General features: G+C 38.6%; 1 long non-coding RNA gene across 1 annotated transcript; it reads right to left on the minus strand.

The window, feature by feature from the left end:
* Positions 1-17,374: 17,374 nt before the first annotated feature.
* LOC133651680 (uncharacterized) lies at positions 17,375-17,733 on the minus strand. Its single transcript, XR_009826474.1, has 3 exons — positions 17,684-17,733; positions 17,538-17,573; positions 17,375-17,445 (listed from the first exon to the last, which is right to left on the minus strand). It is a non-coding gene; the product is annotated as an uncharacterized LOC133651680 (long non-coding RNA).
* Between the last annotated feature and the right edge of the window lie 1,299 nt (positions 17,734-19,032).

Below are 19,032 nucleotides of genomic sequence, written 5' to 3' on the forward strand. Positions count from 1 at the left end.
AATTAGTTGCTTATTAACATGCAAATTAGTAACATATTGGCTCTTAACTAGTCATTATTAAGTACTTATTAATGCCTTATTCGGCATGGCCTTATTATAACCCTAACCCTCTAACCCTGGCCCTAACCCTCTAACCCTAACCCTAACCAAATAACTCTAAATTAAGTCTTTGTTACTTAGAATATGTTCCCCATACTAAAGTGTTACCAAAAACATATAACTTTGTCTTGAATTTGAAAAAACAACATTTTATTTTTCACTAAAGAAGGGTTCGGTGAATGCGCATATAAAACTGGTGGGGTTCGGTACCTCCAACAAGGTTAAGAACCACTGGTCTAAGAATACAAACCTTTAAAAATCAGGGAACCAGGTACATTATACGTTGAATATTTCAGAGATAGAGTCAATCAGTAGTCAATTAGTGCTAATTGAGTTATCAGGAGTGTAGCCCCTAAGCGGGAGGCGGGAGGAAGTGTTGGCTGACCTGCCCGGACATCATCATCAATCATCATCCTGTCTAGAAACATAGACTACTATTTAAGTCTCACTTGACTGACTACACTAGAGCAAGCCCGGTCACAGGCAATTACAATGTCTGTTAGTCCGGGTGAGGAGTCAGTTAAGCTAGAACTAGCCAGCGCCAGGCTGGATAATCCATGTACGCATAGCAATTCTCTTAGAATAATACACAATTCACATAATGTTTTTTCTGTTGTGTCTGTGTCAGAGGTGGACATGCATTCTACTGAGGTGGCAAATTATGATATGTCCAGTCTATTGCAGCACCAAGCAAACAATCGGAAAATTCCCGTCATATCAATTCCTAGATATGGTCGAAACTATTTAAAGTGCACTACGCATAATAAACGCAACATTGTTAATATTGCCACTACGGATAATCTTAACAAAAACTCGTCAAAACAGCCCAATACCTATAATATGGGCTTTTTAAACATAAGATCATTGTCTCCCAAGGCGTTATTGGTTAATGAGGTCATTAGAGACAACAATCTTAACGTCATTGGTCTTAGCGAAACCTGGCTCAAACCGGACGAATTTTTTGCGCTCAATGAGGCATCTCCTCCTAACTATACGAATGCGCATGTTGCCCGCCCTCTTAAAAGGGGAGGGGGTGTCGCACTAATATACAATGAAAATTTCAACCTTACCCCTAACCTAAATAATAAATATAAATCGTTTGAGGTGCTTACTATGAGGTCTGTCACACCGCTACCTCTCGACCTGGCTGTTATCTACCGCCCCCCTGGGCCCTATTCGGACTTTATCAGTGAATTCTCAGAGTTCGTTGCTGATCTAGTGACGCACGCCGACAATATAATCATAATGGGGGACTTTAATATCCATATGAATACCCCATCGGACCCTCAGTGCGTGGCGCTCCAAACCATAATTGATAGCTGTGGTCTTACACAAATAATACATGAACCCACGCATCGCAACGGTAATACAATAGATCTAGTGCTTGTCAGGGGTGTCACCACCTCCAAAGTTATGATACTTCCATATACTAAAGTAATGTCCGATCATTACCTTATAAAATTTGAAGTTTTGACTCTTTGTCAACAAGCTAATAATAATAATAACTGCTATAGCGGCCGCAACATTAATGCTGCCACAACGATGACTCTTGCGGACCTACTGCCTTCGGTAATAGCACCATTCCCAAATTATGTCGGCTCTATTGATAAACTCACTAACAACTTTGACGATGCCTTGCGCGAAATTATTGATAGTATAGCACCGCTAAAGCAAAAAAGGGCCCCTAAAAGGCGCACCCCATGGTTTACAGAAGAAATTAGAGCTCATAAATTATCATGTAGAAAACTGGAACGCAAATGGCGCGCGACTAAACTTGAGGTTTTCCATCAAGCATGGAGTGATAGTTTAATAACTTATAAACGCATGCTTACCTTAGCTAAAGCTAAATACTACTCAAATCTCATCCGCCTCAACAAAAACGATCCTAAATTTCTGTTTAGTACAGTAGCATCGCTAACCCAACAAGGGACTCCTCCCAGTAGCTCCACCCACTCGGCAGATGATTTTATGAATTTCTTTAATAAGAAAATTGAACTCATTAGAAAGGAGATTAAAGACAACGCATCCCAGCTACAACTGGGCTCTATTAACACAAATACGACTGTATATACGACGGACACTGCCCTCCAAAATAGTCTCTCTATTTTTGATGAAATAACATTAGAGGAATTATTACAGCGTGTAAGTGGGATAAAACAAACAACATGTTTACTTGACCCACTTCCTGGGAAACTTATCAAGGAACTGTTTGTATTATTAGGTCCATCAGTGTTAAATATTATAAACTTATCACTTTCCTCCGGCACTGTTCCCCTAGCATTCAAAAAAGCGGTTATTCATCCTCTGCTCAAAAGACCTAACCTCGATCCTGACCTCATGGTAAACTACCGACCGGTCTCCCACCTTCCGTTTATTTCCAAAATTCTCGAAAAAACTGTTGCACAGCAGCTAAATGAACACTTAGTGACTAACAATCTCTGTGAACCTTTTCAATCCGGTTTCAGGGCAAATCACTCTACGGAGACAGCCCTCGCAAAAATGACTAATGATCTATTGCTAACGATGGATTCTGATGCGTCATCTATGTTGCTGCTTCTTGATCTTAGCGCCGCTTTTGATACCGTCGATCATAATATTTTATTAGAGCGTATCAAAACACGTATTGGTATGTCAGACTTAGCCTTGTCTTGGTTTAACTCTTATCTTACTGACAGGATGCAGTGCGTCTCCCATAACAATGTGACCTCGGACTATGTCAAGGTAACGTGCGGAGTTCCCCAGGGTTCGGTTCTTGGCCCTGCACTCTTTAGTATTTACATGCTGCCGCTGGGTGACATCATACGCAAGTACGGTGTTAGCTTTCACTGTTATGCTGATGACACTCAACTCTACATGCCCCTAAAGCTGACCAACACGCCGGATTGTAGTCAGCTGGAGGCGTGTCTTAATGAAATTAAACAATGGATGTCCGCTAACTTTTTGCAACTCAACGCTAAGAAAACGGAAATGCTGATTATCGGTCCTGCTAGACACCAACATCTATTTAATAATACCACCTTAACATTTGACAACCAAACAATTAAACAAGGAGACTCGGTAAAGAATCTGGGTATTATCTTCGACCCAACTCTCTCGTTTGAGTCACACATTAAGAGTGTTACTAAAACGGCCTTCTTTCATCTCCGTAATATCGCTAAAATTCGTTCCATCTTGTCCACTAGCGACGCTGAGATCATTATTCATGCGTTCGTTACGTCTCGTCTCGATTACTGTAACGTATTATTTTCGGGCCTCCCTATGTCTAGCATTAAAAGATTACAGTTGGTACAAAATGCGGCTGCAAGGCTTTTGACAAAAACAAGAAAGTTTGATCATATTACGCCTATACTGGCTCACTTGCACTGGCTTCCTGTGCACTTAAGATGCGACTTTAAGGTTTTACTACTTACGTATAAAATATTACACGGTTTAGCTCCAGCCTATCTCGCCGATTGTATTGTACCATATGTCCCGACAAGAAATCTGCGTTCAAAGAACTCCGGCTTATTAGTGATTCCCAGAGCCAAAAAAAAGTCTGCGGGCTATAGAGCGTTTTCTATTCGGGCTCCAGTACTCTGGAATGCCCTCCCGGTAACAGTTAGAGATGCTACCTCAGTAGAAGCATTTAAGTCCCATCTTAAAACTCATTTGTATAATCTAGCCTTTAAATAGACCCCCCCTTTTTTAGACCAGTTGATCTGCCGTTTCTTTTCTTCTCTCCTCTTCTCCCCTGTCCCTTGCGAGGGGGAGTTGCATAGGTCCGGTGGCCATGGATGAAGTGCTGGCTGTCCAGAGCCGGGACCCCGGGTGGACCACTAGCCTGTGCATCGGTTGGGGACATCTCTGCGCTGCTGACCCGTCTCCGCTCGGGATGGTTTCCTGTTGGCCCCGCTGTGGACTGGACTCCCGCTGATGTGTTGGATCCACTGTGGACTGGACTTTCACAATATTATGTCAGACCCACTCGACATCCGTTGCTTTCGGTCTCCCCTAGAGGGGGGGGGTTACCCACATATGCGGTCCTCTCCAAGGTTTCTCATAGTCATTCACCGACGTCCCACTGGGGTGAGTTTTTCCTTGCCCGTATGTGGGCTCTGTACCGAGGATGTCGTTGTGGCTTGTACAGCCCTTTGAGACACTTGTGATTTAGGGCTATATAAATAAACATTGATTGATTGATTGATTGATCAATAATTCCTGGCGTCTCGGTTTACCCGAGGCCAGAGAGGCTACCTGGGACAAGGTCAAGGCGCACCTAAGAGCTGCATCCCCAACTCGAAACAGTCCAAGGAGGAGCCAGTAAAACATTGAGAGAAACATTATAGATGAGGTGTGCATTTGTAACAAGACATGAATCTGAACCAGGAGCGTAACGATCCACACCAAACATTGCTTAAGAATGCTTTATTATTGTCTTAGGTGTGACTCCTGGCTCCACCCCTTAAGGCAGAATATGATGAAGCCGATGTAGCGCTTGGCTTCAGTGTTGTTTCCTTTAATGTTAATAAACTTCATCATCGGCGGTCATTCGAAGCGAGTATGACGATCCTCCTGGTAGGGGGGTATCCCTTTATGGAGGATGTCTTTGTTTAACGTGGGGAGACTGGTGCACAGACAGTCACCACACCATCCTTGACAGAACCGGGTCAGGGTCCAGTGGCATGGAGTCCAAGACGACTGGGGGACCCTTTTCTGCTGCAGCCTTCTTCCGCCATCCCAGCCGTTGTGGTAGTTCTTAAATCTACCGTCTTCCGCCCGCTCCGCCGTTGAGGTCTTCACCGTATCACTGGCTAGGGGGAAGTCAGGTACTAGGCCTTTGCCAAGGGCTACCATCCGGCAGTGGATTCTTCCCTCAATAACATAAGAATTATTGCTAATTAGTAACCCTAACCCTAACCCTAAACCGGTACCTATTGTCCAAATAACTCTAAATTAAGTCTTTGTTACTTTAATAAGCAACTAATTAATGGTGAATATGTTCCCCATACTAAAGTGTTACCATATATATATATATATATATATATATATATATATATATATATATATATATATATATATATATATATATATATATATATATATATATATATATATATATATATATATATATATATTTGTAGGTATATATATATATATATATATATATTTGTAGGTATATATATATATATATATATTTGTAGGTGTATATATATATATATATATATATATATATATTTGTAGGTATATATATATATATATATATATATATATATATATATATATATATATATATACACACACACAGGTATATATATATATATATATATTAATGAACATATTGGCTCTTAGTTAGTGATTAACAAGTATTTATTAATGCCTTATCCTGCATGGCCTTATTATACAACCAGTAAGCCATTACCTAAGAGTCTTCCCTCAATAACCTCAGAATTATTGCTTATTAGTAACCCTAACCCTAAACATAACCCTAACCCGGTACCTATTGTCCAAATAACTCTAAATTAAGTCTTTGTTACTTTAATAAGCAACTAATTAATGGTGAATATGTTCCCCATACTAAAGTGTTACTATATATATATATATATATATATATATATATATATATATATATATATATATATATACCCTAACCCTAACCCTTATATGTTCCCCTAGTGTCCAAATAACTCTAAATTAAGTCTCTGTTACTTAGAATATGTTCCCCATACTAAAGTCTTTCCATTTACAGCAATACACCGATAAAAACAAGATTTTACAGTCAAAAACTGGCAGTTCAATCAACAGAATTTTAATGCAAAAAACAGTATTTTTTTTTTTTCAATTTACAGTAATTTGCTGTAAAAAACAACGTCAAATTTATTGTCATTTTTTATTAATTTGCTGGGTACTTTGCTGTAAAGTTAGGTATTTTATTTAGACAAAAACATGTTTGTATACTGTAATATTTGTTGCAATAATAGATACTAATAAAGTTTAAAAAGGTATGCAGTTTCAAGCAGTACATATATTTTTTTGTCAAAATGAAAAAATTACTTTTAGTGAGAAAATATGAAGTACTTTATTGGCACATATCATTTCCAGGTGTTTGCGGGCCAGGTAAAATGAACTTTTTTTGGGGGGAACTTTACTGGCAGGGAATGACGGAAGCGGTGAAAGCGAGGAGCGGATAACAGAGCTTTAATAATGAAGAGCGTTCTATCAGCATCCTCCCTGGGAATGGCCGGCAGGGAGGCACGAGTTCATGTTTTTTATCAGCTGCACTTCAAACTCCCTCTGCTGAGGAAGGAAGATGAAGCCTTTGCTCACGGTCATGTCCACGCATGGCAGACAGCAATCTTGACTGCGGCCATTTGGCTTTGTTTCTGTTAATTAGTCGCAGATTGCACCGCTGATGATTGAGTCGGCAAAATTGTGTTGGTTTTTTTCATACTTGCTACAGTAGTTTGGAAGACCCTACAGCAGGGGTCACCAACGCGGTGCCCGCGGGCACCAGGTCGCCCGTAAGGACCAGATGAGTAGCCCGCTAGCCTGTTCTAAAAATAGCTCAAATAGCAGCACTTACCAGTGAGCTGCCTCTATTTTTTAAATTGTATTTATTTACTAGCAAGCTGGTCTCGCTTTGCCCGACATTTTTAATTCTAAGAGAGACAAAACTCAAATAGAATTTGAAAATCCAAGAAAATATTTTAAAGACTTGGTCTTCACTTGTTTAAATAAATTCATTATTTTTTTTACTTTGCTTCTTATAACTTTCAGAAAGACAATTTTAGAGAAAAAATACAACCTTAAAAATGATTTTAGGATTTTTGATGACATATACCTTTTTACCTTTTAAATTCCTTCCTCTTCTTTCCTGACAATTTAAATCAATGTTCAAGTAAATTTATCTTTTTTATTGTAAAGAATAATAAATACATTTTAATTTAATTCTTCATTTTAGCTTCTGTTTTTTCGACGAAGAATATTTGTGAAATATTTCTTCAAACTTATTATGATTAAAATTCAAAAAAAATATTCTGGCAAATCTAGAAAATCTGTAGAATCAAATTTAAATCTTATTTCAAAGTCTTTTGAATTTCTTTTAAAATTTTTGTTTTGGAAAATCTAGAAGAAATAATGATTTGTCTTTGTTAGAAATATAGCTTGGTCCAATTTGTTATATATTCTAACAAAGTGCAGATTGGATTTTAACCTATTTAAAACATGTCATCAAAATTCTAAAATTAATCTTACTAATGATGTTCCATAAATTATTTTTTTAAGTTTTTCTCTTCTTTTTTTCGGTTGAATTTTGAATTTTAAAGAGTCGAAATTGAAGATAAACTATGTTTCAAAATTTAATTGTCATTTTTTTCGTGTTTTCTCCTCTTTTAAACCGTTCAATTAAGTGTAAATATAATTAATTATTCATAATAACATAGAGTTAAAGGTAAATTGAGCAAATTGGCTATTTCTGGCAATTTATTTAAGTGTGTATCAAACTGGTAGCCCTTCGCATTAATCAGTACCCAAGAAGTAGCTCTTGCTTTCAAAAAGGTTGGTGACCCCTGCCCTACAGTAAGTCTTTGCTGGAATATTTGTATGCAGTAGTACATTACACTGTGGAACTTTGGCTCTTTTATGCCCCACTTTTTATACAAACCCCGTTTCCATATGAGTTGGGAAATTGTGTTAAGATGTAAATATAAACGGAATACAATGATTTGCAAATCCTTTTCAACCCATATTCAATTAAATGCACTACAAAGACAACATATTTGATGTTCAAACTCATAAACTTTTTTTTTTTTTTTGCAAATAATAATTAACTTAGAATTTCATGGCTGCAACACGTGCCAAAGTAGTTGGGAAAGGGCATGTTCACCACTGTGTTACATGGCCTTTCCTTTTAACCAGGCCCGGCCCTAACCAATCTGGCGCCCTAGGCAAGATTTTAGGTGGCGCCCCCCCACACATCGGCAGTGAAGTGTATATACTCACAAGAAACCGAATAGCTTTGTCTTTGACCTTTTTTTTTTTTAACTTAAAGAAAGCAAATTAACAATCAGAATAGTTAACAAGATTAAAAAAAATATGGATAAATAAATGAATACAAAAAATAAAAAATGAATATATGAAATACAATATTTTTTTCATACACAAACACAAAATAAAACGTGTCAACAAGTTGCATAAAATAAATTAAAAATACAATATAAATAAGGCACTGCACAAAACAAGATATCAAACCAGTATGACTTTAACAACTATATTACAAAAAAAGGGGATCCTACAGAGTTCTCTATTTGTGCTTTTTAATATTGCATTAACTAGAATGACTTACAAATTACTGTACACCAGGGAGTACTGTAATTACCTAACGTTACATTATTATTTTCCATAACAATTTAGCCCCCTCCACAATATTAACCCGACGTTAAAACAGAACTAGCTATTTATTAATTAGCAATTGCCGAATCATGTAACATTAGCTTAATGCTAAAAAGCCAGGTTACTATCACATTCTGTAACAGACAAATAATTGCATGTAGGCTAACGTTACCTACCTGCTACCTCTGCCTTTTTCTCGTTTCTCCTCTTCTTTTCTCTATTTTCTTCCCTGGGCACCTGACAGTTTTGGCCGTTTTGACATCTTGTGTTGATTTTTTTATGTGGTGACGTCCAAAAAGAGTCATGATACGGGAAGGGAGGGGGCGCACCTTGCCGGGGGAGGGGGGGCGTAATGTCGTAAGAAATAATATTTCTATTATATAGGCTTTACTTTGCATTTTAATTAACGTGGGATTATTTTATGTATTTAGGAATAATAGTACCAACTTTTTTTCTTTTCTTTCCTCCAACATTTGTGGCACTGGCGTGGCGCCCCCTGATGGACGGCGCCCTTAGCATTTGCCTATACGGCCTAGGCCACGGGCCGGCCCTGCTTTTAACAACACTCAATAAACGATTGGGAACTGAGGAAACTAATTGTTGAAGCTTTGAAAGTGGAATTCTTTCCCATTCTTGTTTTATGTAGAGCTTCAGTTGTTCAACAGTCCGGGGGTCTCCGCTGTCGTTTTTTACGCTTCATAATGCGCCACACATTTTCAATGGGAGACAGGTCTGGACTGCAGGCGGGCCAGGAAAGTACCCGCACTCTTTTTTTACGAAGCCACGCTGTTGTAACACGTGCTGAATGTGGCAAAGTGGTGTACCTCGCCCCATCCTTTCTTGTGAAAGACTGAGCATTTTTTGGGAAGCTGTTTTTACACCCAATCATGGCACCCACCTGTTCCCAATTAGCCTGCACACCTGTGGGATGTTCCAAATAAGTGTTTGATGAGCATTCCTCAACTTTATCAGTATTTATTGCCACCTTTCCCAACTTCTTTGTCACGTGTTGCTGGCATCAAATTGTAAAGTTATGATTATCAGTTTGAACATCAAATATGTTGTCTTTGTAGTGCATTCAACTGAATATGGGTTGAAAATGATTTGCAAATCATTGTATTCCGTTTATATTTACATCTAACACCATTTCCCAACTCATATGGAAACAGGGTTTGTACGATTTGGTTTTTCACGAATATTCTTGCCAAAATGTTGCACTGGTTTTCGTATTCTGTCTTGGTTGTCATACGGCGAAACATGGTGCATAACACACCAGTCCGTTTGCGTGTATCATTACATTAAAACGAGTGGGAAGTGGATGACAAATGGATGGTTAAGCAGTGGTGTTGTTATTTTAGTACCGGTAGCAAAATTATTTCGATTCTTTTTGGTACGTTTCTAAGTAAAGGGGACCACAAAACATGGCATTATTGGCTCTATTTTAACAAAAAAATGTAGGGCACAATAAACATATGTTTATTATTGCAAGTTTGTCTTTAAATAACTATTAAAATCATGGCATTAAAACTAAAAAAATAAAGACAACTTCAGATTGTTTTATTTGTCTTACTTTGGCCAAAAATACACATTCGGAAAATATTACAATACATTTTTTTTTTTTAAAAACTACCGGCAGCGGTAAAGTTGAGATCCATGTAGGAAAGAAGAAAGTATAACTGAATACATTTACATTTGCATAAAAAATGTGTTTTCCTTTGTATTATTATTTTTAATGAATGAAGTAACCTTTATGACAACCTTTTTCCAAAACACAATAGAGAATGTGAGACATAACAGGATAATGCACACATTTATCATTTGTTTTCAAAACGCTTACAAAAAAGTGGGACCCCAAAAATGTACTGTGGGACCCCATTTTTATGACTTGATGGGGTCCCCGGGACCCCATTTTGAAAATACCTAGTTTTTAGCTCAATGCCTTCATGATGGTTTGCATGTTGTATGTCTTTTATGTATTTGTACCTTGTTTTACTGTTGTACCTTATTTTTACTGTTGTACCTTGTTCTTTACTGTTGTACTTCGTTTTTACTGTTGTACCTTGTTTTTTTACTGTTGTACCTCGTTTTTACTGTTGTACCTCGTTTTTACTGTTGTACCTTGTTTTACTGTTGTACCTTGTTTTTACTGTTGTACCTCGTTTTTTTACTGTGGTACCTCGTTTTTACTGTTGTACCTCGTTTTTTACTGTTGTACCTTGTTTTTACTGTTGTACCTCGTTTTTACTGTTGTACCTCGTTTTTTTACTGTTGTACCTTGTTTTTACTGTTGTACCTTGTTTTTACTGTTGTACCTTGTTTTATTACTGTTGTACCTCGTTTTTACTGTTGTACCTTGTTTTTTACTGTTGTACCTCGTTTTTACTGTTGTACCTTGTTTTACTGTTGTACCTTGTTTTTACTGTTGTACCTCGTTTTTTTACTGTTGTACCTCGTTTTTACTGTTGTACCTCGTTTTTACTGTTGTACCTCGTTTTTTTACTGTTGTACCTTGTTTTTACTGTTGTACCTTGTTTTTACTGTTGTACCTCGTTTTTACTGTTGTACCTCGTTTTTTTACTGTTGTACCTTGTTTTTACTGTTGTACCTTGTTTTTACTGTTGTACCTTGTTTTATTACTGTTGTACCTCGTTTTTACTGTTGTACCTTGTTTTTTACTGTTGTACCTCGTTTTTACTGTTGTACCTTGTTTTACTGTTGTACCTTGTTTTTACTGTTGTACCTCGTTTTTTTACTGTTGTACCTCGTTTTTACTGTTGTACCTCGTTTTTACTGTTGTACCTCGTTTTTTACTGTTGTACCTTGTTTTTACTGTTGTACCTTGTTTTTTTACTGTTGTACCTCGTTTTTACTGTTGTACCTCGTTTTTACTGTTGTACCTCGTTTTTACTGTTGTACCTTGTTTTTTACTGTTGTACCTCGTTTTTACTGTTGAACCTTGTTTTTAATGACTACTGCTGCAAACCAAATTGCCCCTTGGCGACAATAAAGATTTTCTAAGTCACTGATCGTCATGATCCGTGGCCCGGATAATGTTTTTGTTATTTTCTGTTAGTTTTGAACTCCCTTAGTTCCTGTTGTTGTGCACACTTGAGTTTGTTTAGTTACTTATTATTTTCACCTGCCTCTGATTGGTGTTGGGGATGCTCACCTGTTCCCCGAGCACTAATCAGAGGCATTATTTAAGCCTGCCTTGGCCGGTCAGTCGGCCTGGCTTCATTGTTTGCTTCATGCTCCTGTTACGTGAGTACTGCTTGTCCTTAGTCCATGCTAAGTAGTAGCCTTAGCTTCAAGCGCCATCGGCACGTTGTTCCGTCGACTTGTTTTCTGTTTTTTGTACCTCCTTCGAGTTTTTGAGAATAAATAATGTTCCTACCTGCACGTCCTGTCCGGAGTGGTCCGTTTGCACTTATGGAGTATTGGTGCGTGCAAAACAGCAGCAGGCGGCTGTGGCCTGCGGGCCGGTTCTAATACTACATTAGTATATATCATATACTGTACATATATTATGTAAATATTACATATATGTTATATTTTATGTTGCTACTACGGTACATTTTTAGTCTATTTTAAACCTACATCGTCCTTTCCATCCTTTGTAACTGATCTACTGTGTGGAACAATTTCCCTTGTGGATCATTAAAGTTTGTCTAAGTCTAACCAAATATCATCACGGCGGGCCATAGATCATTCATTCGCGGGCCGAATCTGGCATGCGGGCCTTGACTTTGACACCCCCGGTGTAGAGAAAGACTAATAACACAGTCGAGTCATGATCCTCTTTGTCCAAGTGAGGAAATATTAATGAACACAAAGGAAATGTTATTGGATCAAACTTTGCATTACAAATGTTGGATGTCAGATTAAATAAGAGGTTTGGTTTTATGCGTCCAGATTTTAGGGACACTGTAGCAAAAAGTCAGTCGTACACAAAAGATCAATCACAACACACACATGAGTTGTGCCTGAACAAACTTCACATAAACTAACTCAGACACCATCCTCGCTGCGCAGCGTGATCCATTTACGAGCCACTTGTCCCGCCACACAGAGTTTGTGTTGCCTAAACAGGAAAGAACAGAATGAATCAAAGAAACATCGACAGCACCCGGAGGCCAATCCAGCAAGCGGTCCATTTGCGTCACATGACAGCACAAGCCTGCAGCACGGACCCCGAAAATGTAAAAGTTAGACGAGTCATCAGTTCATTGATGACTCAGTTCACAACAAACACAAGTTTTATCTGGAATTTATATTTTCTGATTGGGATCAACCTACATAGCCTAAGCAGGGAAGCCCAGACTTCCTTCTCCCCAGCCACTTCGTCCAGCTCTTCCCGGGTGATCCCGAGGCGTTCCCAGGCCAGACGGGAGACATAGTCTTCCCAACGTGTCCTGGGTCTTCCCCGTGGCCTCCTACCGGTCGGACGTGCCCTAAACACCTCCCTAGGGAGGCATTCGGGTGGCATCCTGACCAGATGCCCGAACCACCTCATCTGGCTCCTCTCCATGTGGAGGAGCAGCAGCTTTACTTTGAGCTCCCCCCGGATGACAGAGCTTCTCACCCTATCTCTAAGGGAGAGCCCCGCCACCCGGCGGAGGAAACTCATTTGGGCCGCTTGTACCCGTGATCTTGTCCTTTCGGTCATAACCCAAAGCTCATGACCATAGGTGAGGATGGGAACGTAGATCGACCGGTATATTGACAGCTTTGCCTTCCGGCTCAGCTCCTTCTTCACCACAACGGATCGATACAGCGTCCGCATTACTGAAGACGTCGCACCGATCCGCCTGTCGATCTCACGATCCACTCTTCCCTCACTCGTGAACAAGACTCCGAGGTACTTAAACTCCTCCACTTGGGACAGGGTCTCCTCCCCAACCCGGAGATGGCACTCCACCCTTTTCCGGGCGAGAACCATGGACTTGGACTTGGAGGTGCTGATTCTCATCCCATTCGCTTCACACTCGGCTGCGAACCGATCCAGTGAGAGCTGAAGATCCTGGCCAGATGAAGCCATCAGGACCACATCATCTGCAAAAAGCAGAGACCTAATCCTGCAGCCACCAAACCAGATCCCCTCAAGGCCTTGACTGCACCTAGAAAAACCGAGGGACACGGTCGAATGCCTTCTCCATGTCCACAAAACACATGTAGACTGGTTGGGCAAACTCCCACGCACCCTCAAGGACCCTGCCGAGAGTATAGAGCTGGTCCACAGTTCCACGACCAGGACGAAACCACACTGTTCCTCCTGAATCCGAGGTTCGACTATCCGGCATAGCCTCCTCTCCAGTACACCTGAATAGACCTTACCGGGAAGGCCAACAGGTTTGAATAATAAACATTTTGGGCAGAAGCGTCAATGATTCGTTGTGCAAATAGTGAACATTGCAACTTTTCACGCCGTACATACACCAGTACGTTAAGGTACTAAGCAAAAGCTGATTCCTCTTATTATTTATTTAATTGTTTATTATTATTTTATTAATCAATCCAACAAAACAATACACAACAATACCATAACAACGCAATTCCAATTCCAAAACCAAACCCAACCCAGCAACATTCAGAATAGCAATAAACAGAGCAATTGAGAGACATGACACAAAACAATCTAAAAGCAGTCAAACAAAAATGAATATTATCAACAACAGTATCAATATTAGTAACAATTTCAACATAGCAGTGATTAAAAATCCCTCATTGACATGAATTCGGGTTAGTACGTCCTGTTGTACACAAAAATGGACTACAGTGGTCCCTCTGGTTTTGGTTAGTGATCCATTACACAAGTTCTGACTGGATCGTAGGAAAACTGAAGCATTTTTCCCCCCAAAATAAATAACGTAAATACAATCAAGCCGTTGCCTGCGGCTAAAGTCTGGTGTGTTTACATTTCAGTGCACCATGTAGAGAAATGGTTAATGAAAGATGCCAAATGTACATTTATCCATGTCATTTGTAAACTTAATTCTTTGTTACTTAGGGATGTGGATCTTACCACACACACGGGTCAAACGCAAGACCCAGGGGCCACATTTGGCCCGCCACATCATTTTACGGTAAATTCCGGACTATAAAAATCTACTTTTTCCGTACCCTTTCAAAAATGGTGCAGCTCATTTATGGATTTTTCTTCGCTGGTGGCCATAATGCAAATAGTTTTCATAAAACACACGCAAAGACGTTGATATGGTGTGTTATTGTTTGTGCTATGGCGCCATCTTTTGGACAAGTTCGCTCACTACAGTGTTTCCTGCCGTTTAAAGCTTTGAACTGGAAGTAAAAGTGCCGATCCGTCTTCAAATTGTCCGTTGTGTTTCAACTTGTATGAATTCAAGTTTGTAAGTTTTACAATAAAACTAAAACAATTCTTACTTATGTTCAAAATAAACTCAAACCCTAACCACAACATCCCCTGTGTGATGTTCATGTTCACGTGCTATCGTAGTGTAATGAAGCTAGCGTCGTTAGCATTAACTATTGTTCTAACATATTTACGAGTGTATTTGTTTTGTCAATGGAATCCGTCTGTTCAGCTGATTTGAGAGCTAGTTTCCGCAGCTGTTTTGTATGATCAGCTATTTTTAATGCCGTCTACGACACCGTTTAGAAACAAGTAAGGTATGTGAATAATCATTTTTAAAAATATTTCTATGTAAATAACTAATTTCACAACAATCTGCGCTAATGGTGCGGTTAATATATGGAAAAATATATTTTTCTCCTAGAATTTTGTGGGTGGGGCTCTCTACAGTCCGGAAAATACGGTATATGGCTCACCAAAATCTGGAAATAATGTTCATCAATGACTAAACAGTATTTGTGTTTATTTATATTAGCACATATTAAACCAGTGTTTTTCAACCTTTTTTGAGCCAAGGCACATTTTTTTCATTGAAACAATAGAAAATACGTACTCATATAGTAGTACACTTGTTATTAGTGAGAATATACTTATTTTAAGGTATTTTTGGGTTCATTGAGGTTAGCTAATTTTACTTGTTTTGGAAAGTCTTGACAAGCCAAATTTTCTTGTTCTATTGGCAGATAATTTTGCTTAGTTCAAATAAAATACCCCTAATTTTTTGTATTTTTTTTTCGTGTTTTTGAACACTGACTTTTTGCAGTGTAGCGAGCAGTAGAGAATATGGAGTGATATTGTGGATTATGTACACTGCAAAAAGTCAGTGTTCAAAAACAAGAAAAAAAAAATACAAAAATTAGGTGTATTTTATTTGAACTAAGCAAAATTATCTGCCAATAGAACAAGAAAATTTGGCTTGTCAAGACTTTCCAAAACAAGTAAAATTAGCTAACCTCAATGAAACCCAAAATAGCTTAAAATAAGTATATTCTCACTAATAACAAGTGCACTTTTCTTGATATAAAAAAAAAGACCTTTTTGCTCAATGTGTTGAAAAATATTCTTAAATGAAGTAAATGCTAGTGCCATTATCTTGACATAATGATATGCACTCGGCATTACATTTCTTGAAACCAGCAAATTTATACTAAAAACTAGGGATGTCCGATAATGGCTTTTTGCCGATATCCGATATTCCGATATTGTCCAACTCTTTAATTACCGATACCGATATCAACCGATACCGATATCAACCGATATATGCAGTCGTGGAATTAACACATTATTATGTCTAATTTGGACAACCATGTATGGTGAAGATAAGGTACTTTTTAAAAAAAATAATAAAATAAGATAACTAAATTAAAAACATTTTCTTCAATAAAAAAGAAAGTAAAACAATATAAAAACAGTTACATAGAAGCTAGTAATTAATGAAAATGAGTAAAATTAACTGTTAAAGGTTAGTACTATTAGTGGAGCAGCAGCACGCACAATCATGTGTGCTTACGGACTGTATCCCTTGCAGACTGTATTGATATATACTGATATATAATGTAGGAACCAGAATATTGATAACAGAAAGAAATGGGGGGAGGGAGGTTTTTTGGGTTGGTGCACTAATTGTAAGTGTATCTTGTGTTTTTTATGTTGATTTAATAAAAAAAACAAAAAACAAAAAAACAAAACCCGATACAGATAATAAAAAAACCGATACCGATAATTTCCGATATTACATTTTAACGCATTTATCGGCCGATAATATCGGCAGGCCGATATTATCGGACATCCCTACTTGTGAGTGTTGATGACACAGCTTTGCAACAGTTGATATTCTAGTTTCAAGCATGTTTTACTCAATATAGCTCATCAAATCTCAGCAACAAGCTGTAATATCTTACTGAGATCATTTAGGACCAAAACCCTTAAAACAAGTAAAACACTCCAACATAAAATCTGCTTAGTGAGAAGAATGATCTTATCAGACAGAAAATAAGCAAATATCAGCCTTATTTGAGATATTTCATCTTACTTAGATTTCACTTTTTGCAGTGCGTTGCCTCTGCAATCAGAATTGCCTCGAGTGAGTGAGGTTTGGCATGCAAACGTGCTGTTATCCCCTCTATAAATCCTGTAATAAAACAAGCTTCCCGAGTGACAAAACGCCTTAATAAATGATTTGTTAGAGGAGGTTGGCATCATCATTGCCGAGATGCCTGGGGATCCAAACCACAGAATAACACATAGTTGCGCAGCCGCTTCTTGTTGTTGGCCGCATGTTCTACAAAAAGGTTGTGGTGTGTTTGACCCCTCTAGATAGGCGGAACCCGGACCACAGAGCGACAGATAGCCGGCTTCTTTTCTAACATCCACATCCCCTCTGATAAAAGGCAGCCATGTGTATTGAATTTAGACCATTCCTAAGGGTATCCTGTTCTTATCAGGGGTCAAATAAGCTCGTTTCGCAGGCCCTCACCTCGACTCGGCTACCAATGGCGACCCAGCGCTGATAAGAGCCCACCTTTTTTCCTGCAGGGTTTGTGGTTGAAGTGAAGTCAAAGAAAGGGATGCGAGTCGTTGACCGGATCTTTCTGGAGGTTGGAGCACAGGCAAAAATGCGGTCCTTAGATCAGTCAAACACAAACGAGACAACCTTGATGTTTTTTGAAGGGGAGTACTTTACCCGCAAAAGGGAGTCACATATAAGCGTCCTTGGATTCTGGAGAAGAAATGTGTGTACGACACAGCATAAGAACTTGTTCTCATGGTTCTCTTTCAAATGTTCTTGTAATCAGACAATATTTTCGGTATATTAGACGGAATCTTTACCTGACATGTTTCCACTGTCATCTGCGGTCTTCTTCAGAAGGGTCACCTGACCACTGTGACGTGTTGCCTGTCAGCTGTTCTTGTAGGCGTGGCCAACCAGGCAGACCTGTCAAGTCTACCCCCCACCCCCAGTCCCAGGGAGTCCCAGGTATGCGAGAGCATGACTGCTCCCTCATCCCGATCGATTGTTTCCTTGGGCCGCTTCCTTAGTTTGATCGCCTCCTTAATCCATCCATCCGTCGCGGGGGGTCGCTGGTAGGGATGATGCTCGAACCCGGTTTTCCCGGTTGTTCGATAAGAAAAGAACCGAGTCTTTGGACTCGAATCCCTTTTTGAGAACCGGTACCCGTTATCAAGACCACTATAGTAAAAGAAAAAGAGTTGGGTCTTTATTCGAATCCCTGGGAACGAATCCCAAATGGGCAATGTTATGCCCATGTGATTGTAGACTCTTACTGACACCTTGTGGCGATATGAAAATACTACGCGTCATTAGTCTGGCCACTTCCGGGTTGGCGAGTCAGTTCAGTTCATGAGAAAATTGAGAAGTAGACAAGTTGTGTTAGCTCTTACAAGGCTTGGAAAAGATAAGTCTGTAAGTAAACTGTTTAACTTGTTTATGTAACTCAATATTAAGGTGGAAAGTGGTTAAATTTAAAACTAAGATGTTTATTGAAAAACGTTTTTTGTGCACTGTTTCAATGGATGTTTTGAGGACTTAAAATGGCTGCCAGTCGTGTATTTCCACCATCGAAATAGTTTAAACACTCAGAAGTATTTGTTTGTTGATAGTACTGTATATTTGTGTGAAGCTAATATTTACATATTGTGTAGTACATTTCAGTATGTTCATTGAATCACATAGCTTATACATTTGTCATTGTGTGTCTTTCAGTTAAAAAAATAAAAATAATAGTCCAGTGCAAGACAAAAGTAAAGATAGGAAAAGACAAAGCAAGATCAACAACAATAAAGAGCCTAAATGGATTAATCTGCTTTGGATTGTTTGTTAGCTGTCTGCCTGTGTGTGTAGTTAGTATGTTCCAATAGCAGCAGAAGTGCACTTTTTGGAGAGCTGTATTATTTTCAGTTTTGTGCCCAAGGGACTGATTTTATTTAACAATATATTCATATTTATACACTTATAGTGATCACAGAGACAGGTTGTTTTGGTGTTACTGTATATATTTGTTTTTCTGAAAAATCCCACTTAATATACTTTGGGTAACAACAGTAAATATTTTTATTTTTTATTTTTTTAGGGGGGGTAACAGTCAATATTTATTTTATTTTATTTTTTTCTTATAAAATAAAAGTGAGCTTTTGTTAAACCAAATATTGTGTTTCTT

This window comes from Entelurus aequoreus, linkage group LG06 (assembly GCF_033978785.1).
Source record: "Entelurus aequoreus isolate RoL-2023_Sb linkage group LG06, RoL_Eaeq_v1.1, whole genome shotgun sequence".
Taxonomy (NCBI): Eukaryota; Metazoa; Chordata; class Actinopteri; order Syngnathiformes; family Syngnathidae; genus Entelurus; species Entelurus aequoreus.